The sequence below is a fragment of the Melospiza melodia genome, chromosome Z (assembly GCF_035770615.1).
Source record: "Melospiza melodia melodia isolate bMelMel2 chromosome Z, bMelMel2.pri, whole genome shotgun sequence".
NCBI lineage: Eukaryota > Metazoa > Chordata > Aves > Passeriformes > Passerellidae > Melospiza > Melospiza melodia.
Genome location: NC_086226.1, coordinates 34686004 through 34709143, shown reverse-complemented (window position 1 = coordinate 34709143; position 23140 = coordinate 34686004).

The following is a 23140-nucleotide window of genomic DNA, read 5'->3' as shown; positions in this document are numbered from 1 at the left end:
TTACTTGCCGTATGATTTGCTATTACAGACATATGCAGACACATATTGATTTAGCTTAACTTTTCTAGGATTATCCTGTCCAATGCCCTTCCACCATTCTGTGTTAATTGTGCAAAGAGCAGTGATTTTTCAGACAGAATGACAGTGAAAGAGGTATGGTATCTTTCTCAGAAACTAGGGAAGACATGATGACCTGCTGATTTGCACAATCTCTTGCTGTTTTCCAAGTTCAAAGTCCTGCTCTGGTAAACCTTTTCTTATTTATAGGAGTGAAATAGGTCCAGCATGAGAAACTAAGAGAACAGCATTTGTGATACAGCTTCAGAGATTTGGGAAAGCTTTACAAAAATAATAGTTGTGAGCAGGTACATAGTACAAATGACATTAGCATGGAAAAGGAGAAAAATATCTGCCTTGGATAAGCTTAGAAACTATGAGGAAAGTTAAATATCTTCACATGTCCTGATGAAGTCCAGCTTAAGATGCTCAGGGGACAGGCTGAGTTATTATCACTATTCCTGAGGACTCCCCATTTATGGTAAGGAATCAGAAGTTTCAAAAGGACTTTTGAAGAAGGAGAAAGGGATGGAGAGACAGGTCAGCTTGGTTTCAGCACCTGTGCAAAACACTGTGATGAAACATTTTTAAAGGAGGTGTGAGTGATTTGAGCTGGGTTTACCTTGCATTGTAAAAGGTTTTTAATATTCCCACAAAGAACCAGAACAGACCCTCACAGAACACTACCTGGGCCCCCACCTTGTACATCAAGGAAAGGCTTTTGTAATTCTGCTATGACTTGGTCATGGCTGCTGGGCTTGTTTCCATCCCCTCTGTGTTTTTCATTGAGTACATGCAGGAAAGGTGCTAAACTCCCGGGGACAAGCTGGAGGGAGATGCTCCAGGAAGCACCTGAGCCCACTGCCATCAGCATTCCTGCTGCAGACCTCAGTGCTGCGTGTGGGGTCATGCACGGGCACGACAGAGCTGCGCCGCACGGCACATGTGTTCAATCAAAACAACTCGTGTTTTGAGTACAAATAGCTAAAACACAAGAACTAGTTGTACCCCATTAATTATTCACAGTAGTTTGGTGTTTTTAAAAGGGAATATTTGACAAACTGGGTCTTGTTATGCACAATTTGTATTTAGAAAGAGATTAATATCATCAGTATATTAATTTTAAATTATTACTTCACTTCTAACATCAGGTTGTCTGAGCTGTTTCCTCGGAACTCCTTAGTTAAAAACTCAGAACTCAGAACTGCTCCCCAGAGATCTCCCCAGCGCTGTCCTGCGCACCCGAGGAAGCCCAGGCCCATCTCTCGTGTGAGGCTGGTGGGTCACAGAGCCACGGGGCCATTCCCCACTGCAAGGGCAGCGCTGTGGCACTGACGGCCCCCTCTGCAGGCCTGGTGTGTCCAGGGGGATGGAGTCTGGGAGCAGGGGAAGCAAGGCCCAGCAGCATGGTGCAGCTCGGGAAGGAGGGAACAGGAGAGCGGCTCCCTTTCCCAGCCAACCCCAGCTCCTCCACGCACAGAAAGCAGCCCCAGCCCCCTTGCAGGCTGCAGGCTCCCCTGCTGGTGGGTGTTTGACCAGTGGTGATACACGATGGGTGGGGAGCCTCAGCCCTGCTCCTGGCAGGCAAGAGGGGAATCAGGTCAGCAGAGCTGTGACCGGGTCTGTTTCTCCGTTCGTTCCTTCCCCTGCTTGGTTATTATCTATGATTTGTACACGCAGAACCTGCTGGTTTGGTTTTTCGAAATAACTTTTGGTTGGAAATATACCTTTTTTTTTTTCTTCATCCATTTTCAGTGGCAAAATGAAAAAGGACAGAACTGCAAAGGAAGAGAGATATTGGAAGGAATTAAATCTGACATTCAAGTTCCTCCTCCTACCTCTAGCCCAATTTATGCAAGGATAGACTTTCACCAAATACTGGAATTGCTAAAAACAAGCAAACAAACTGCAAAAACACAACCCAAAAAAAGGCCTTTCAGAATATCAGGGGAAATCAACACGGTAGTTTTCTGCAAAAATATCTGAGACCACTTTGATCAACATTTTTTCTCTGCCAAAGGAGGGCTCAAAATGATTTTTACTGTACATAAAAGAAAACCCAAAAATTCATGTGATAATGCCAGTCATAGTATCATCACCTTTCCACTCCTTTCATGTGGGAAATTATATTTATTCATCTCTGTCTTTGACAGTTTCCAAACTATGACAGAACATTGTCTTTTCCTGGCAATGATTTAGACTTCCTAACTCACTCTTGCAGTGGGTGGTAGCAAGCTTTTCTGGAAACCCAAAATATTTTATTTACTAGCCATTTATCTGACATCATGCCTCTACAAATTTGTTCTGTTGAGACTAAAGGTATCATTTTTTGTTGCATAGAGCTGAAATAGGTTGACATAGCTGGTATATACACCATTCATCTTTCACGAACATGAGGGCACTGAATCAGTAGAAAACTTACTCATCCTCATGCATCTTGCTGAATTTCTAGGTACAAGTTAAATGCATGTAACACATTTGAGGACTTTCTTAACAAAATAAACATACAGAAGTGTTGTCAGATCCAGAAAAAGCATATTCTGTATGGTGCTGCATACAAACCTTCAGGGATGGGTAGTAGTGTTTCTCTTTACAAAAGCTGTAAGGACTACTGTTCTTGGAGGTGGATATAGTAATTATAAAAGATTTTAAAATTCCAACTTCCCAGACCATAGCTGTTCTTAGTGTTTTGTATCTTAAAGTATTTTATGAATATTCCTTTCTAATCTCATTAAAGCAAGCAGAGGCTGAGAAGAGTGGCTGGGAAGACACCCATCAGACCTAGAAAATTTGGTTTCTAGCAAAATCTCTCGGGAAATTTGGAAAAGGATCCAAGCCCTTTGTCTTTTATATGAACCATTGTAGGGACACTCAGCTCTGTAACATTTTCCTTCTACCAGCTGGTCTGAACATCCCAGTGCCATGTGTTACCTGCTGTGTGATGAGTAGTGGTTTGCATGAACTTCATTAGTTAAGGGTCCCAAACACCTAATCTAAAACTTAAATTAGATCCAATTTAAGGTCTTTAAATTGAATGTGTTCAGTTCTGGGGTTACTGAGGCACAATGCCCATAAAAGGCTGTACTTTTCCATGTACACACCTTTGTTTTGTGCATCTGTGGAAGAAACTTCTTGAGGAGGTGACACCAAATTAGGATGGGAGCCAGGTCACCAGCACGGCTATGAAGAGAGTAAGCAGAGGTTCTACTGCAGGCTGTCTAGTAAACTATCCTCCCTCATCTGCTGCACCCCACCAAGGAAAATGCAGCAGGGGTTCAGGGTCTCTGACCTGCAGGCACAGAGGAGCAGCCAATCAACCACCCACAGGTTGCCTCCCACCTCCAGGCTGACCACAGTTAGACCACCAGATTATCTCTGCCCTTGTTGCTTACATTTCCCTTTATGAAAAAAAAAGGATGCAGATGCCTAACCTACAGTTATGCACCAACATCACAAATAAAATCATTTGATCCTGGATCAAGCTGCAGCCACGAGTTATTATTTCATCCTCCATACGTGGAGGCATGCAGGGTGGGAGAACAGCCCTCTTGCCTCCTCTCAGGCTGTTTCCAGCTTTCCCAGATTCACCTTTTGGAGGCTTTCTGGGACTCCACATACCCAGCACATCCTCAGTCCCAATGAGGCTCTTGGAGATTCTCTGAACCATGGATTTGTTTCAAAGCAACAGGCCTTACCTATAAAGATGCTCTTAGCAACAATCTAGAATAGTTAGGCAGGATATGTAATACCCGTGACTTCATGATAAGCTGGTAGCTGCCAGAAAATTAATTAAAATAGCCTAATAAATGCACGCATGTTGAGAAGTTTATGAGCACTTCAGCTCCTAAGACGAATATGAAAGAAAGGTACCCATTCAGAAATAATGACTCAGTAGCTGTTCCCCTTCTGAATCAATATTCCCAGTCAGAAGCTATGCAGAGGCTGCTCCACTGTTCTTTGGGGACCACAAATGTGCCAAGAGAATGTGGTTGATGATGAACAGTATTTATCCCTAATAAAGGATAGATAGAGAAAGGGAGGTGAGACAGAATGTATTCAGGGGAGGGTGACTGTGAAATTTTAGGACTGAATACTAGAAAATTATTTATATGGGAAAAAAAGGCAGTGATCTTAGATTTGGCAGGTACGTGGGCATTTCTTTTGATAATAATATTTTCCAGAACAACAGCAGGACATATTTAAGACTTGTCTCTGTCTTTCACAGGCCTCTGTGTTTTCTATTTCTATCTCTTAGATTGTACAGACCAAAGAATATCTTTGTCTGCTCAGCCCTCTGTCATCATTAATCAAACTGTATGAGTACAGTACCAATAATACTTGGAAAGAACTTCCATCTTAATGGGATAAGACATGAAATTAAACTATTCACGACAAAATACCATCTGTCTTTGAAATAAAAAATTTGTCAAGCAAGTTTACATATTGCATATATTTCCAGATTTCCACACTAGAAATCCTTGCCTAGCACCTGTGAGTGTTGGGGTTCTTGTGCAGGCACTCAGCTAACAGCTGCAGCATCTAACAATGTTACAAGTTCATCAGGTCATTATCATTCTTTTGCCACTTTGACAACAATATTTTTTAATGTGGCATGCTATAATGGTAACTACTTATCTTATATAACCTGCTTTGTAGCCCAGAAAAGCAGTCTATTGAGGGGTAGATTAGAGCCAGCATTTTGCATGAGCATCTTAGACAGAATTATTATAATTTGCCTAATGTTGTCTAATTATAACCACTTTTGACATCTCTTTTTGTATTAGTATTGTGTTTGTGTGACATTTAAGCAAGGAAAGAGACTGTGTAAGAGTAAGCTATGTGGGTCTTACTTTACTGAGCATCCAGTGACATCTATGATGTGGTAGATATCAGGAGCAATCATTGTGCTATTTGTTTATTTGTTTATTTATACATCATTTCCCTGGAGAGCCTACTGGATGTTCAGGTAACTCATCTTTTCATCTCTCAGGTAGCTGATATTTGGCTGGACATCCATGCCTCCTTTAAGAGGCTTAGCATGAAGAAAAGTCAGGAAAGAAACAATCTCATCTTTGGGTCCTGACATACAAGTATTAGAAAATCAGGTTTAAAAAAAGAAAAGGTGGAAATAAGCTAAAACTCCTCAATGTATCTGGAGAAAGGAAGTACACAAGTAAGTGGGTGAACATTGGTCAGAGAGGTTTTATTGTCTGGCACAGGACGGAATTTTTCTGAACTGTTGGATAAGGACATTGGGAACTGAGCAGCTTGTGGGAATTTGATTTGTATTGAAGAAGAAAATTCCACACTTCTGGAGTAGTACTTTTGTCAGCTATCAGGTGGGATGTTATAAATGGATTAATATCTACAAATTTTCTAGAGAGATAAACTCTACAGGGGATGTATCACTTTTGAGTGATTGACTTCCCAAATGTGGATTAAGAAGTAAGTTAAATAACTAATGGCGCATCTTAGTTATTCTAGAATATGATGGATGACAAACATCTTGCCAAATATACACCAGACCTACTAGAGATAACACTGTGTCAGATGTGGGTTTGATAAGTACTCAGGAAATTATAGCACAGTTGGTCATATAAGATTAACTTGCAGTGACTGAAAAGGAGAAGATATAGTTTAAGGAAAATTGGAGCCTTATATAAAAATAGGTCTAGAACATTGTCAATTTCTCAAAGGAAATCTGCAAAATAAAAAACAAGTTCTTGATAAAGTATGAAATAGTGAAGAAATTACACATGTGAAATCCAGAAATATTCTTGAATTAAAGATAAAAAAGTTGTTGAAAATGAGAAAAGAGATAATATTCTGAAAAGAATTCTAACGACTTTAGAAATGGCCGGATAAGCTGTCATTTTCAAAAGCTATTAGAAGTCAGCAAAGAGGAAGAAAAAGGAAGAAAAATACTAATAGGCACATTTTAGGGCTCAAAATTCAGGTTTAGCTATACTTTACAGAGAGAATAAGGAACAAACTACAAAAAGTGTAGTAATCATAGAAGTTAGAAGGAAAAAAGAGTGGAGTAGTTTGCTTTGCAGCTACATAAAAGACAGATCAGAGAAATTAGGCTTCAAATTTAGATAGTTTGTTCTAGTTTTAACAGAAAGAAGAGGTTGAGCAGTGAGGTAGGAACAGGATGGAATGGAAATGAAGATTTGGGAACAAAGCTCACCACAGCTGGGATTAAACTAAAATTTATATCATATAATGGATCCAAGACAAGGAGAAAGCTGTCTCTTGACAAGAAGGGCATGGTCAATCATCACCATTGCAGTAAAAGACGTGTCACATGAAACTGCAGGTCCAGAAACAAGGAATTTTTATAAATGTTTCCAGTAAAAGTAATGTTGGATGGCTGCAGAACAGCATCCATAGACACTCACACCGAGGACCCAAGGGAAAGGGACTTGAACAACAGGTTCAATCTTAAACCAATTTCAGTACTAAGAAAGGCTTTAGACAGAAGACTTTGAGAAGGTGAATCTTGATGGAACAATTTATTATCCTGTTTTACTGAAATAGTAGATTAAAAAAAAAAAAACTTGATCAAATATTTAGTAAAACAATAAAATGTGAAAATGTTATTTAATAATTACATACTATTTAATAATGCACCACATAGGAAGCTATTAGAATGGTGAAAATAGGAGTGAGTCAAATATCAATATATATGCTTTGAACTAGACAGAGGGAAGATAAAACTATGGTTCTCTACAGAAAAAAACTAGAGGCGCTTAGATTTGCCAGTGAGGCTTCTTATCATACATTTAAGTACAGATCTTAATTCATTCTCTTACCATGGCACAGAAAACAGGGCTGTGGAATGAATGCCAATCAGAATATCACAGAGGAAAAATTCTGAAAATAAGTGAGACTGATACTACAAAACAGGGTTAAAATTAACTCTCCCAATGCAAGATCAAGAATCTGGAAAATATGCAAATTTCTACTGAAAACAGGGAGCTTATCACCTGGAAATAGTGTAAGAGGAGAAAAATTTAGATGCCCTGATCTTTCTGAAGAAGACAATGTGCTGCTACTGCTGCTGTGTGGTCTGTGGAAGACAAACAGCAAATGCAAACCATAGATGTGTAAGGAGTGGTGACACCACTAGACAAGGCCCTGGGGGGTTGAAGCAACTATGTTCTTAGTGGAGGTACAGAGTATAATACCAGGGCTGATAAGTGTCAATAATGGGAGCATTTTATGATTTCTACCTTCTCACAGTTCCTGATCATCCTTTGTGCCTCTGTTTACACATCCATGCATGCAAACACAGGAAACTTATGATTTTCCTCACTGGAAAAATGAAACTGATTCAACTAAATTCCAATTTGGTGTGAGTGCAAACTCTAAAGCAATGGATAATGGTTTCTCAATGGTTCCCATTCTAAAGCCCAGGACATCCTGACCTGGCCCTCACCTCTGATGTATCTCCTTTCCCAGCATGACTCTCCTGTGATTGCACTGCAGCTCTGCTGGGCAGCTCTGGCATGAGCTCGTGTGCTTCTTCCGGCCCAAGATGGGCAAGGTGACAGCTCATTAAATGGGTGATGTCTCTTTCACAGCTGAAGCAGGGCTGGAGCTCGGGATAATGCCTGCACGTGGTAATGACAAACACAACAGTCTGTGTGCACTCATGAACAGCATTGAAACACAACAGTCCATGTGCATCGATGAACAGCACTGAAACACAACAGTCCATGTGCATCGATGAACAGCATTAAAACACAACAGTCCATGTGGACTGATGAACAGCAATGAAACACAACAGTCCATGTGCACTGATGAACAGCACTGAAACACAACAGTCCGTGTGCATCGATGAACAGCATTAAAACACAACAGTCTGTGTGCACTGATGAACAGCACTGAAACACAACACTCTGCGTGCACTCATGAACAGCATTAAAACACAACAGTCCATGTGCATCGATGAACAGCATTGAAACACAACAGTCCATGTGCATCGATGAACAGCATTGAAACACAACAGTCCATGTGGACTGATGAACAGCAATGAAACACAACAGTCCATGTGCATTGATGAACAGCATTAAAACACAACAGTCCGTGTGCACTGATGAACAGCACTGAAACACAACAGTCCGTGTGCATCGATGAACAGCACTGAAACACAACAGTCCATGTGGACTGATGAACAGCATTGAAACACAACAGTCCATGTGGACTGATGAACAGCATTGAAACACAACAGTCCGTGTGCACTGATGAACAGCACTGAAACACAACAGTCCGTGTGCACTGACGAACAGCATTAAGCTGTCTCACTTGGGTGATACATTAGCTGAGCTGGAGGGTTAAGTGCATGTGAAGATTGTACAATCAGCCTCCAGGAGTGTCCCAGTGCAGCTGGAGCTGCACTTGCAGAGGTCACCTTGCACGTACCCCGATGCAAACAGAGGAATCTACATCTATTTATTCAGCATCTTCCCTCGATTCGCTTAAATAATTAAACACTGTGTTAGTGCACACAGCCTTGCATCAAGAACAATTCCACCACCCCCTTTCGCACAAAACTCTCATTCCTCTCTTGACAGGGAAGTAAGTCTCTCGTCATTGAATTTGATGTAGTCAAATTGACATATATTGTTAAATCTTAACTAGCAGCTGGCATTAAGTCAGAATGTACTAAGGAGAAAATGGCTAGCAACGTTACTTCCACAATTTGCACAATGACTTATTTTAAAACAGAATAAATACTAACTGGTTCTGAAAACCTGCAACTTTCAATTGCCAGAGCATTTCTGTACTTTAATTCTCTGCAGAAAAATTGTCATTTGCATAATGCTCCTGAGAAGGGAAAAAATACAGTTTCAGTTTTCATATATTGTAGCATTGTAAAGAATGATCTCATTTCTTGTAATGTTGTATCCTGTCCCCAAACCAATAAATATTTTAAGCATTTAATGCGTTTATCAACTCTCCTGTAAAAAAAACAGAAGAACCTATGCAATGGTGTCAAAGATATCTCATGCATTGGAGGGAGTCTGAGCAATCTCTTGGGAGATTCTCCACCTTGAAATTTAACTTTACATCTTATCCAACAGCAGGGCAAGAAGTGAATCAATTCCGCGTTCTCCCAAGAAACAATATGCTGGTTTTTCTTGTAGAAATTCAATTATTCTAGCAGATAGACGTTGTACATTTTTACACCATGTGAAATTTCACAGGTTACTCTTATCAAGAAAATATGAGAAAATTATTAAGGATGCAATATGTGATTTAATGACAAAAACACACCTTTAGTTAAATTGATCCAGGCAGGTTTATTTCTTCCCTTACAAGTAATGGCTTGCATATAGTAAATAGTAAATAGGAAATATAAAAGAAACTGTTCCACTCCTTTTCTTTACGTTTAAGATATTTAAGGCAGAGTAATGAGGTTAGATGCCTTAGTATGAAAATTAATAGGACTAAACTGCTTTATTTATATACCCCACTGAAAAATGCCATCCACTCTGGATTCTTACACTGGAAATTCTTGTATTAAAAAAAAAAAAAGGCTTTTCTTTTGTTTTTTTTCTTTCCCTATGTATACAGACAAATGGGCATTTGCACTTACAGGCACGCACATGCATGAACACACATGATACAAATCTCTAGTATTGCATTAATCAAATCCAACAATATAAGCTGGATTTCAGCCATCATCAATAGAGATAAGGATCACAAGACCATTTTAAAAGAACCTTATGGTGTTTGGGATAACTGCAATAAAATTAGCATTAAATGTATGGTTAGAATGGAGATCATCTGCTGAGACATCAATGGCAGGAACTTTGGCCAGAACATACATTACATTGACTGGGAACAACACACCAGCAAAAAAAGGATTTTTTGTTATGAGAAAAGCAGGGGTTGAATCTGAACCACCAGCAAGGTAGACACTTCTGTGAAATATGGCAGAAAGGAGTTCAGTGCCTTTAGCAGAGAAAATGAAGACTAAAGGAGATTTTTTTATGAGCAGGGGATAGAGAAATGCTATTTAAGGTAAGGGACAATCCGGGGCAAGAACCAATGCCTGTTACATCGACAGGCATGAATATGAGATAGTGATAAGGTGGAATCTTCCCCAGGGGAGCCAGGTAGCTAAACAACCCTCTCATACGAATACTGAGGACAATAAATGAAATATTTCTACATGAAAATATCAAGTGCCCTAAAATTCAGCAAAATTATGCATCCTCGATAACTGATATTCAAGAGAGTATAAGAAAGTCATTGTACATGAGAAAAGAAGCTGTAAAAATCAGTGACTAAAATAATAAGACTGATTGTTGTTTTAACCTGAGAGAGTTTACTCAGAGATTTATTCTTGAGTTTTAATTTGAAAAAGATTGCTGGAACTTTTTTGTAAGTATATCCTCTTCTGTCATGCATCCTGTGTAAAGTCTACTGGTGTCTTTTAGGGGCCGATTTACTAATAACAATTAATTATTTTACTTTTCTACCTTCCAGTTAGGTTTCTGTACAGATTCAACAGGACCTCTATAAACTGGAAAGCAGAATCTGATTTTTATTATTTATAGTTATTATTTTTAAGATCAAGTATTAAGGAAGTTTTGTATTTGCTATATATCAGATTTTTAAATCTGATGCTTAACAGAGATATCATTAAATTTAGTCCTTCATTTTTCCTAGTAGCATATCTAATGGCACTTCCATGTTAGGAACTAATTCAGTGGGTCCTTATGACATAATTGATGCAGATCTCTTTTGTAATTGTTCTTCTGTTCTTTTTTTCTTTTGAATCTAGCATGGGTTCATTGTCACTTGCAGCAATCAATCCTCTGCATCAGGCTATCTAATTCAAAAAGGTGTTCAAAATCCTTGAACTCTTCCGTATCCATGTTTTTGGCACTGAAGTTCAAGGTTTTGAAAGGTTCTTCCAGCTACCCTTGCTGTCATAGCAACCCACAAACTTCACAGAGGGACCAAGTGAGATGTGAAAGGTCTCTGCAGAGCTGCCATGAGCTGGGAGGAGAGAATGGAAATCTCCCTCTCAGGTATGCAGGAGGTGAAGCTGAGGGGTCTGTCTGATTTGCATAGCCACCGAGGTGCCCTCTCTGTAGTTGGGGAGTTTGGCAAGCATTCATTACAGTCGAGCTATCCTATAAAGAGTTCCTGTTTTTCTGTGCTTTCTCTTCTCTGAAGAATGAGGTGCTTTTATTTATTTAACAGCAGAAATCAAGACATACTTATTTAACCTAGGTTTAAGCCAGGCTCTACACTCATTACTAAGCTTTTAATTGGAGCCACGAATGGCCTGTGGGTGCTGTGTCCTGCCAAGTTTGACTCTGCCTGCACAGCAATCTGCCATCACCCACCTTCAGCTTTCACAAAATAAAAATTCAGTAGGAGACAATAAGAAGAGGCAAGAGAAAAATAAGGAAAAGGCTCTAAATGAACATGTGGCAAAGATGACTTACTTCAGAGGAAATGCAATAGTAGTACAGGCTGTTGAATAAAGAGATGCTGTCATCTGCTTTTAATTCAAACCTGCCACATACTTATATTTTTTATGTCCTAAAGCCTCCAAATCTGCAAAGTATTGCGTATTGCTGCAAGTATTTATCAGATGCTGGTGCAATGACCACCATAATAATTGGTAATCCAGCTTTACTGGATCATATTGCACAATAAAACACAGGTCACAGGGGACAAAAAGCCCTGGAAGGTAACCTTTTTTTTACCTAAATAGGGACTAATCTAGATGGTAAAATTAGTGATTATTATCTGTTTAAGTGTGCAACTGCTCTTTGGATACAGTTGCTGGGGACTTGCTATAACATACTTCAGTTTATCAGGCCATAGAGGGACATTTTCCCCTGAAGTATCACTTCATTTATTTCTCAGACACCCCAATGAATCCTGAGCATCTTCTCTACACACCCCCTGTGCTCAGAAGCATATCTTGCCTTTTGTGCACAACAGCTTTAGGCAAAGTCTGCATAATCCACAGGCAAACACTGATTTCCTCTTTGTCAGATTTAGCTGGAAAACAAAACAAATAATTGGAAAAACAAAACACAAGACCTAAACATTATCCATGTCCTTAATTATCCTGTTCTGGTGAGTATTTTATTCCCTGTCTGGTCAGAACATTAATTATCTTCCAAAATACAGCAAAAGTTAAATCCTAAGCACCCACGACTACAGAAACAGTACAGTGATCAAGCTTAAATGAACATATAAATTATATTAATGGAAGCTTTATACAACTCCATATAATATAAATCAAACAAAAAAACCTATTTCTATCTTTAAGGCTGCAATAAAAAGGCTTTAACATTATTGAGGATAATTTTATTAAGTTTAGAACTACTTTTTGTCAGTAATGAGACTGTTATGGGAATATTATCTGGTTTCTCATGAAGCACCTCAGCTTGTTAAATAAGTTAATAAATGACTATGCATTAATCAAAGTGACAAAGCTATGAAGAGCTGAGAATGTGAGACAATTCTGGTGATAATATTAATTAGTATTTAATTAGAAACTTAGGGGCCATAAATAAAAAATCATAGGAGAGACATTTATGTAAATTGCTTTGAGTTGTATTTGCTTTAGGAAAACACCCTTCCTTTCTTTCACCATTCTCTCCTTTCTCTTTTTAATTTGTTTCCACACTGTACATAGCAGAGTTGCAGTGACATCACGTGGATATAAATAAGCCCATTCTGGGTTTAATTTTTCCCACTTAGGGAGGTCTACATTTGAATTGTGTTTTTCCCTCCTTTGCTTGAATAAAAGATAATGTTTTTCAGATTTCTAACTTCTAGACAAGTAGAAAGAACAAAAAACCCCTGAGAACTGCAAAGGGATAGGATTTCTATTTCTTCTATTTTATTCAAGATACATGTCACCTTTCTTGCAGAGCAAATTTTATTATTTGTTACACTTATGCAAGAACATTATCTTCAGTAAACCTATTTTTTCTGTTCACCAGTCTGTTTCTGTCATGGCTTATTTATGTGTGAACATGACTGACTGAAGTCAACGTTATCCCCAACTGACAAGTGTCAGACCTGCAGTTCAATCAGCCCCCTCTTGGAGATAATGTCAAGGGTTTGAAGTAATGGGACAAAAAAAGTGGAGAGAGAGAAAATGAGGGTCAAATTGATCCAATTCTTTGCATATAAAAGGGATTCTGCCTAATAACACCAAGCTTTCCACACACAATACAGCTTAAACAGGTCTAAACCTGGCCTTCAAGGAAATGTGTGACTGACATGAAAGTACTGAAGTTTAAGTGAGATGTTTAGAATGAAGCACCCAGCAATGACAGAAAATTCATTCTTCTTTTAATTTTATTTTATATTTGTTTAACAAATAATTTGCATCTGTTAATAAAATTAAACCTGATAAATGAGTGATTATTCATTGGGAAATGTGTGATGCTCCCAATACAGCAAACTGGAAGAAATGACTGGAAGTGACACTTAGCGCTGTGGTCTAATTAACAGCTTGGTGGTCAGTCAAAGTCTGAGCCTGATGATCTTGGAGATCTCTTCCAACATCAACGATTCTGTAATTCTGTGACTTGTTCTGTATGGTATCTTTATGGTGTTCTCAGTAGAGAGACACCATCAATCAGGACCCCTTCATAAGCAGCCTGCACTGAGGGGGTTTACATATCTGAGCACTAGAACCTCAGACTCTCTTGTCTTATGAAGAACAGTGATTGCCTAGGTCTTAGTAGGTCTTCTGAAACTGGCTGCAAGGAACAGATACTGAACAAACCTAACCCTACTTCATTTTCTGGTGAGGCCACATCTGTCTATGTCTTTCCAACAGAACAGGGAGAAGAAAAGAAGTGCAATCAGAGGAATAACCTATATTTAATGTACTGCTCAGGTACAATTGCCCTCAAACACAGAGAACTGAATGGGATTGCACAGCAAGTACTTCCCAATCCTACGTGCCTGTGTTAGCAGGACACCTTAGAAAATTCTATATAGACAAATAAATTACACCTTTCCTGAGTTTATGTCTCCACACTGATGGCTAGTCAGAAATTTGTAATTACCTTTCACCTTCCAGAAAATATTTCAGTAAACACTGGAATTTGGCAAGTTTCCATGATTTAAAGTCTTATTGGTGAGAAAACACCTAATGTACAACACATATATATGTGTATGAAAGTGCGCACCTTTTAATTTTTTAGTGCCTGGGTTTTTTGTGTTTGAGTTTTGTGGGCATCAGAGAATGAAAGCAAAATCTGGAATGCTTAAGGAAATAAACAAGATAGTCCCTCAAGTTCTTCGCTTCTATTCAAGCAAATGGTGGAAGTGATGTGGATACAACACCAAGCAAAATCTGCTTTCCTGCAGCTGCTCCAAGTGTAAGGGAACCAGGGCTCATTAACCTCTCCAGGCAGAAGATTTGACACAGTGATCACAGCCTGGCTGGGACATGGTCTGTTTGCATCAGGAACTGCAGGAGCATTTCAACACAGACATCCTTCTGCATTGTGATGCTGGGGAAGTTGAAATACTGAAAATGGACCGTTTCAGTTCCTCTATGTGGTGTTTTTGCATTTTCCAGGTTTAACCAGTGAACTCTCATAGCACTTCCCAGAAACAGGCAGAAGCAGAGTTCACACACATGGCTTCATGGAGGGGGGAGATGTAGACAGGACTTTTCCCACATCTGAAGGCTCTGTGTGCCCAGTTGCATGCCTTCGTACTCCATTGCTCGTCCACAAATGTGTATATAAGTCACAGTTTGGAAAAGCCAGTCTTTACCTCACTCCTGCCAATTCCAATTATATAGTCATGGGCTAAAGTGGTATCCCTACTAGTCTCCACACTGGGATGTTTTGTGAGTTTACAGATTTTGCCTGCTCCGATTTTGACTTTTACTGTGAGCACAGAGAACAGTATTCAAACATTGGGCAAGAGCACAGACAGAAGTAGTACAACCACAGAGTCACAGACCTCAGCTCGCTTTGATAGTTTGCTGATATTTAATATCTTCCCACTTAATATCTTAGGAGATATCCTGAGCCTTTTTCCATATACACTTTTCCTTGCATTTTTTTCCTTTCATTTTTTATTTTTACATAATCCTTTTCTATACACACTTTTGAATTTGTGTCCCAGTCCCTGAGTATGAGCAGAGAGAGCAGGGAGAGTTTGTATGAACACACAAAGATGAATTTCAGGCTCCTGATCCTTTCCCAATCACTGCATTCTGCAAGATGCAGCCTGATGGAAGGTTAGATAAGACAAAATATAAACAGAAAATGCTGCAAGTGTGAGAAGAAAATTCTGACAGGTGAGAATTCCTGCTTTGGAATAGAAAAACTTACTGGGGGAAAAAAATACAGTGGAAATTGGGCTGGGGAGGCATGTGCCAGAAATTACTGCAAATGGCCTTTTTTGGAGGCAGGGGAGCTCCTCAAGAGGTCATTAGCAATCTGGATAAGAGCAGGGGTGTTCCAAGGGCTGGGGACAGTGGGCATGGTGAGCCTGGCTCCAGCGGCGCAGGGAGGTGCGGGCGGGCAGCGGCGCTCTGTGCCCAGGTGCCCAGTGCCCACCCAGCTGTGCAGGGGAGGTGAAGGGGCTCTGGCACGTGGCAGGCAGCACCTCATGCCAAGGGTGAGCTGAGGGTGCTGCCTGGCTCCAGTCCTACCCATGGCCTTTGATACTGCATGCATTTAAATTCACTGCAATGGTGTGCAGTCAAACACTGGTTTAGGGTCTGTCTGTGGTGGAGTCACCATCAAGTATTTTTTTATTTCCGAAGAAAGCATTCATGAGAAAGTAAAGAGAAAGTTATTAGCCCTTTAAAGACAAATAAAGCTTTTCTAAACTACATCAAATAGACATGGGCTTGACTAACCCTATTTGCACTTCTAAATTTTGTCTGAACTTCCAAGGTATCTTGCTCTAGGCTTCTCTATCCTAACTGGTGGTCTGAGACCCAGAAACTCCTTCATTTCAAAAAATAATTTCTTAAAGAGGACCTAAGAGTGTTTTCATTTTCTAAATATTATTCTGAATTCCATTTCTAAAGTTTCTTCACCTATAAAATGGGAGTATAATTTTCTTCACAACCTACCAGGGTTCATCAGTGGGTGACCATGCACGTACATAGTTATACCGTGCAAGGCCATATTCTATTAAACTTAATCCTGACTGATTTTTATCTGTGAAAAGTGTCGACACTTTTTTTTTTTCACCAGAGTTGCCCAAAGGTGAACAAAACAGGTGAATAAAGGTGAGCTTGTCCTCACAGTAAGTTGAGACCTTTGTGCTAAGTTCAGCCGGGTTATGGCAGACCTCAGCTGTGTCACCTTTGAAAGGTCTAATACCTGCCCTTGTTTGGAAAAGCTGTAAGTAATGGGGCTGAGCTCTGTAGGAATGTAAAGAAATAATTCAAAACCACAGTAGCTTTCATAAGGAATAATCTTCTTTCTCTATATTTTAAGAGACCTATGAAACCCCAGAAAAGCCTTGGAGGTCTTTCCTCAATAAGTTGAACTCTTCTAGAGCAATTGTGAAGCTTTTGAGTTTTGGCTCAACTCTGACCCTTATTTGCCAGCACTGCAGGACACTGAGCTTGCCCCAGTGATTAAAATGAGAAAGATTTCTTTTTCTTGTGTGATGGGAACCATGGCACCATAGCTACTACCTTTCTCCTCCAGAAGAATGACTCCAATAAGGCAAAGCTCATAATCATTTGCAGCAGCCTAAGGGCAAAACATTTCTAAATTTTCAGGAGAAATCATTGCGTCTTGCAGGACTGCTGGCTGTTTAAATACCGGAGATGGAAATTGAGAAGGTGGCCTTGAAAGTACTACAGTAAAACATTCTTTTTCAAAATATTTTAAAATGCTTCTTGCTGGTGAGAGGAGCCACTTAATCATTTAAGATACTGATCCCCTGATTTAAGATACTGATACATTTAAGATATTGATCCCCTTTCCACAACCATCACCAAGGTTTTGAATGCATGGGCAGAATTTTATTGAGCCAGTCAAAATAAGGTTGAAATATAAGCCTATTTCTCTCACAAGCATTCCAAGGGCTGATATTGCCATCCTAAGGGTGGGAGTCAGACTCAGAGCCTGGAAAGAGAAAATACACAAAGTGAAAACTCCTGCAGTTTGGGAAGTATTCCCTGGAGGACTGTCTCAGCTACTGAGTCTGGCTGAGTTGCACTTGGGCTTTTCACAGAGGATTCCCAAATTATTCCTCTGCATTCTGACTCACGGCTGTGTTCATGAACACGTGAGCCAAACAGAAAATGCAGCACTCTCACCTCCCCAGGCCCAGACCTGACCCTTTGCCAGCGGCACACGAATCCTCTCTCCGTGGCTTGAAGGAGTGATTCACCATGACAAAGGCTGTCACATCCAACCAGCAGCTGCCACCTCTCTGGGTGTGGCTTGGATGGAGTCTGTCACCATGCTGTTACAGGGGGTACCCAGCCAGCTGCAGCACTCTGGCAGTGCCAGGCAGAACATGCATGCCCACAGACATGCATCTTCTGCAACAGAGATGCACAACACTGTGAGATTTGAAGGCTTTCTAGCTGCAAATGTTGATAAATATATACATGTTCTACTTTGATAAAATAGTTATTGACAGAGACTCTTAGCAAATATGATTGATTATTGTCAGTCTGGCATGTATTCATCATGAGATGAATACATATTCCACTGTTTGTAGAAACAGTTCTTAAGGTTCTGGCGTACACATATGAGAAGCTGACTCCATTGCAGATCTGCTCTCAGCATTACTGAAACTGAAGCCTCCAATGAACACAGCTTTCATGGAAGACAAAACTTGAAGGGACATAGACATCAGACCCTGCTGCTGCAGGCAAATGCATCAAAATTTATTGTTTCATAACCAGGTTAAGCAAAATGTAAAAACAGATTTATGTCCCCAAGAGAATGAATAGATGTTAAAATAATTCACTACAATAGCAACAAAAAATATGCTGCTAATTCCTTGCTCAATTTTTTCCCCGGCATTTTTATTAGGCCTTCATTTTGAAGTCAGGATTTTCTCTTAGCTGTGACTGTTGACACCACTAGGCTGGGGTTGCATGGTTTTTTTTCCACTGACCTGTTGTATTTGTAGCTATTTTTTGCTCAGGAAAGGGTCTTAGGACTTTTTTTGTCATAGCCAACAGCCTTACAGCAGAAACATTTGTTCCACGTGAGTGAGATGCAATAGCAAATTGTACACCACATCAGTTGCTTCCAACCACAATTTTATCTGGTCCTTCCTCTGAGATCGTACTACCCCCTTCAGTGCCAGAAATGCTTCCTACTCCTCCAGCAGCCCCCACCTGCCCACTGTAATTGCTCATTCCTAATTTGGACAAAGAATGTCTTCACAAAAATAGCAAGAGGAAGCCTAGATTACTGACTGCATTTTTACACTCCTTTCATTCTCACTTGCAACCTTTTCACCACACACACCTGCCCTACCTCCTCCTTCACTGCATTAACATGTATTCCATTCCTCCCCACATCTCCCAGCCAAGCAGACTTCTGTCACCAAACTGCTGGGCATTACCATGACTTGGAATTTGTATTTTTATTGTATAATCAAAGTTCATAAGCAATCTCACAGAAACCATTCATCACATGCCAGATCTAGGCAAATGTCTTTCTCTTATACAACAGAAATTTAAAAAAAACCAAACAAAACTATACACAGCCCCTCTGCTGCCTCAGATTTATATTTCATATATATATATTAAACGCCAAACCAAAACAAAATCACCACACAAAACCCCTCATAATAACAGAAAAATGTCTGCCACTGAAGATATTTAGCCCCACTCAGCTGGAAATTTGTTTCTGAACATTTATGAGCCCCCTAGAATGGACTAGCCCCTGGAAAGGGTGAGGTCAGGCTCTCACTTACCAGGGGTGGCTTTTCTCATCCATCCACTGTCAGTGGACAGTCCTGCTGGCTCAGAGCAGAGCAGACAGAGAGACGGATGGAGCTCTCACAAGGACAAAGAAAAGGTAATGGCAAGGAAAATTGACTTCTGCAAACTTTTACGGATGCTATAAAAATGAGTCCAGAATCAGTCTGCCTAGGGCCACCTTCTGCACACCATGGTTTTCCGGGTAGCATTCTTGTATCCTCCAAACTGCAATCTGTGAGAGATGAAGCAGAGCCCTGCAGCAGTGGGATGGTGGGCACTGTGAGCAAGGGAGATCCCCACCTGCACCACCTTGTCCCAGCCCTACATGCAGCACTGGGCCTCTTCCCACCTGCCAGCCAACCCCAGCCCTGTTTCTTGCTCCATGGGCCCTCGGGTGGGAGATGCATCGGGGTTTGCCATCACCTCTGGTGGTGTCTGTACCCATGGCAAGGTACCTGAGCTGCGGGCATCCACCCTGGTGCTCCCAGGAAGGGTCTCATGTCCGTGCAACACCTGCCACAGCGGCTTTGGACAACAGGAACAAAACCACTGCAGGGGCTGGTATTGGTCTATAACACTTCTGCAGACATGGCCTGACTGCTGTCCAGCCTGAGAGCCCCAGAGGCACAGACATTCCCTGATGCCGGTTGGGACCCATGCCTGCTCTTTCAGCCACAGCTCTTCCCCGGAAAGCCAGGCTGGAAAGGGCTGTGTCTGGTGGCACCTGTATGCACTCAGAGTCACACACACACAAGTTGTATCTTGGCCTGGAGGGTCAGGGCTTCCCTGCAGGATCAGCATCTCCCTTCCAGATGATGGTGGTGGGTGTTTGCTCTCTGTCCCTTTCCTGAACAAGCCAGCAGAGTGGGCTCCACGCAAGAAGCCCATCTCCTGGGGGATTCACCTGCTGCATGCACATCAGGGGTGGCTGACACCCAGGTCAGGGGCTCATGTGACAAGCTTGGTGCATTACATATAGGTGCATGAATGTCTGTAGCAGCAGGCCTCCTGCCTTGTTGCCTGAGGTGGCAAGTGGGGCCTTCATTAGTTCACAAGGGACTGCTGTAGCAATACACGTCAGCATGAGCAGTGTTCCCAGCACAGCTTCATTGCTTCTTCCTTGCTTTGCTGTGGTGAGAAACGTAACATGAAAAAATCAGAGAGCAAATTGTCACACACTCTGAAAGCTGGAAGGCTTCCGGGCTGTCCAGTCTCCTCTGAATATCAGAGACTGCTACGTTTCCTCTAGACCTTGTTTCAAGTCTGGGATCTGGACATATGAGGCACTGGATGAGCCCCTCTGAGCCCCACAGCAACACCAGCATTTCCCAAGCCGTGCATCTGTCATCCTGGAGCAAGTCTTTGTGTAAGTGGCAAATGGTCATGATGTTGTAACTTCCTCTCTGGGCCTTTGTAGTTATTGTTGTGCATGTCCTGTTTTTCATAATTATGTGATAGCTGGGCCAGTGTGAACTCCAGCAATGAAGAGCAGAGAGTAACACGACAGATCTGGCACAAAAGGAATCCTGTAATGAGATTTACCCATTCAAGGTTTACTTGTTTAGCAGTTGTTTTCTCTGCTCATACCATCTTTTCCTGTTATACAATGGTTAGCTTCATAGCATAGAGTGGATTTTAGTCAGACAAAAATGACTTAACCTGTAATTAACCACTGAAATGTATATTATCATCCTACCTGCCTGTACACAGGAAACAATACCAGCATGAAGTGCCCTGTGCTTTCCATTCCTTATGCCATTGAAAATACTACAGGAAAAAGTATTTCCCTGGCACAGTATATAGAATGAAAGATAATGGCATAGAGATGAAAAATAAACAAAAACAACCTGCTGAAATAAACTAAAATACAAAATGTAAGGGGATAATACTGCTCAAAAGAAAATTCTGAAAGGTAAAATTGATGGAAAAATTTAGACAAAAACTTTACTTCATTGATTGTTTTTCAGTACAAAAAAACTGAAAAAAACCGACACCACAAGAAAAAGGTTGCTCTGCCACAAGGCTGACTAGAGCCCCTGCTGCTATCATACTTGCAGAACAGTTGTGTACATACTAAAAAAGGACATCCCTGTATCCCATATAACTCAGTATTGAAAATATCTGCCTGAAAAAATATTTGTAATTATATAAACTATGTTTAAACAAATGCAGAAGAGATTTTTTTGTTTCCCTCTGGATATTTTCTTTTTTGTAAGTGGCTTATTTGAATGATGGTATACTGTGGTTTGTAGCTGAGGATTTTGTGTGTGGAATAATGAATTTTCTCCTAACATGCTCACTTTAAGCATCCATTGAGAAAAAAGTGTATCACACTGCAGTGATGTACTGTAACAGCAGAGAATTTCCTATTAATCATATCATTGATGCCAAAGGCCCTCCTGGGATTGTCTGAGATGCTGCTGTAGAGCCACTAATTTCGCATTGTTAGTGTCGATAACTTTATCTGAATACAAATGTAAGTACTATAAACAAATTCCAAATTAAAATATGACAGGAAATCCTCTCTCCTCCTGAAAAAGAAAGCTTATATTTAATTTTTAGACAAGCTGTTTTCTTCTTAATATCTTTGCACACACAGCTTACAAACAGCTTATCACAAGCTAAGCTGAGATGAGAACAAACAGGATGCTGTCAGCTGCTCAGAGTAGCCACCCATGGGGATGCTCTTACTCCAGGGCAGACATACACGAGTCTGTCTCCCTGCTCAGGGAAGGAGCTGCTCCATGTAGTCCATAGGCAAGAGCATGCTCTCAGCTTGTAATCAAGAAACAGCTGACGTGATCTATCTGCATGCCAAAAATTGCTCCAGAAGAGCTTTGTACTGGACTGTATTCCAGGCAGAGATTTACCCTGGCGCCAGGGGGGATTTAATTCTCTTTTTGTTCCCTGTCTGTTGCCCCTTCCCCCTGCACAGTATGAGTCTGTATCCAGTTCCCCAGTTTCAAACATCGATGAAGGTGAGCGCAGCACCAGTGACACAGGAGGCCCAGTGCAGCCACAGGGAGAAGGAACGAAAAGGGAAGAGGCTGATGCCTCCTGTGTGCCACCAGAGAAGGAATGGAAAGGGAAGAGGCTGATGCCTCCTGTGTGCCACCAGAGAAGGAATGGAAAGGGAAGAGGCTGATGCCTCTTGTGTGCCACCAGAGAAGGAATGGAAAGGGAAGAGGCTGATGCCCCTTTCTGGCTGAAGATGTGTGCCCCCAGCCTTTCCCCACCATGTGAGCCACCATGCAGGGGTACAGAATAGCGCCGAGAGCAAGGCGTGCTTGCACCAGCCCACACACCCTCACAATGAAATATGGCATTTTTTTGAAGTTTAGTCTTGTCTTCCCTTCTTCCCAAAACATCATAACTATTTTGAACTAGGAGATAGAAGAGTTACAAAAGGTAGAGATTTTCTTCACAGCTTTTGCCTTTTAGAAAACATACAGGGTTATGTTAACACCAGTGGGTTCTGAGGTATCTCATGAACACCATACAGACTTTGAAAAGCAGAGATTAAGCTAAATCACTTAGAGCAGTTGCACCCTTCTACGACTATGCAGGGCTGTTCCTTACCATTTGGAGCTGAAAACCACCAAATTATGGGCTTCATACACATTCTTGGCATATCATTCTTCTTTCACAGGCAGGAAATATTTTTCTAATCTTCATCTAAATTTGCTCAATATGCTGTTCCTACACTGCTGATAACAAACCTTTGGAAACTAGTACTCTGCAATAAGAGCTTAGCAGCGCTCCCTCTTCAAACTGCAAGCCTGGATTGTGGCGAGGGAAAGATCTTGCCTTAGGAGAGTGCCAGCACTGTGGGGACATTACTGTGGCAATCAGTGCTGAGAGCAGCTGCTCCTGCAGCCACGTGTGGGCACAGCAGTCTGACTCGGGTGCAGCCAGCAGGGTGCCACAGCAACATGAAACCCAACATGAAAGCCCTGAGTGAGCAGTGAGGTTCACAGCTAGCCTGGTTAGAGCTCTGGGGACTTTCAATCACTCTGCTTGCTTTTCCCAGTCTTATTGAAATTAGTCAAAGTCATCACAGGTACCATCAAAGAAAGGAATGCATTGAAGGAATGAATACCTGTAGGAAGGAGGCTAGCCCGTTCCAAATTTGGCAGTGGTAACTTC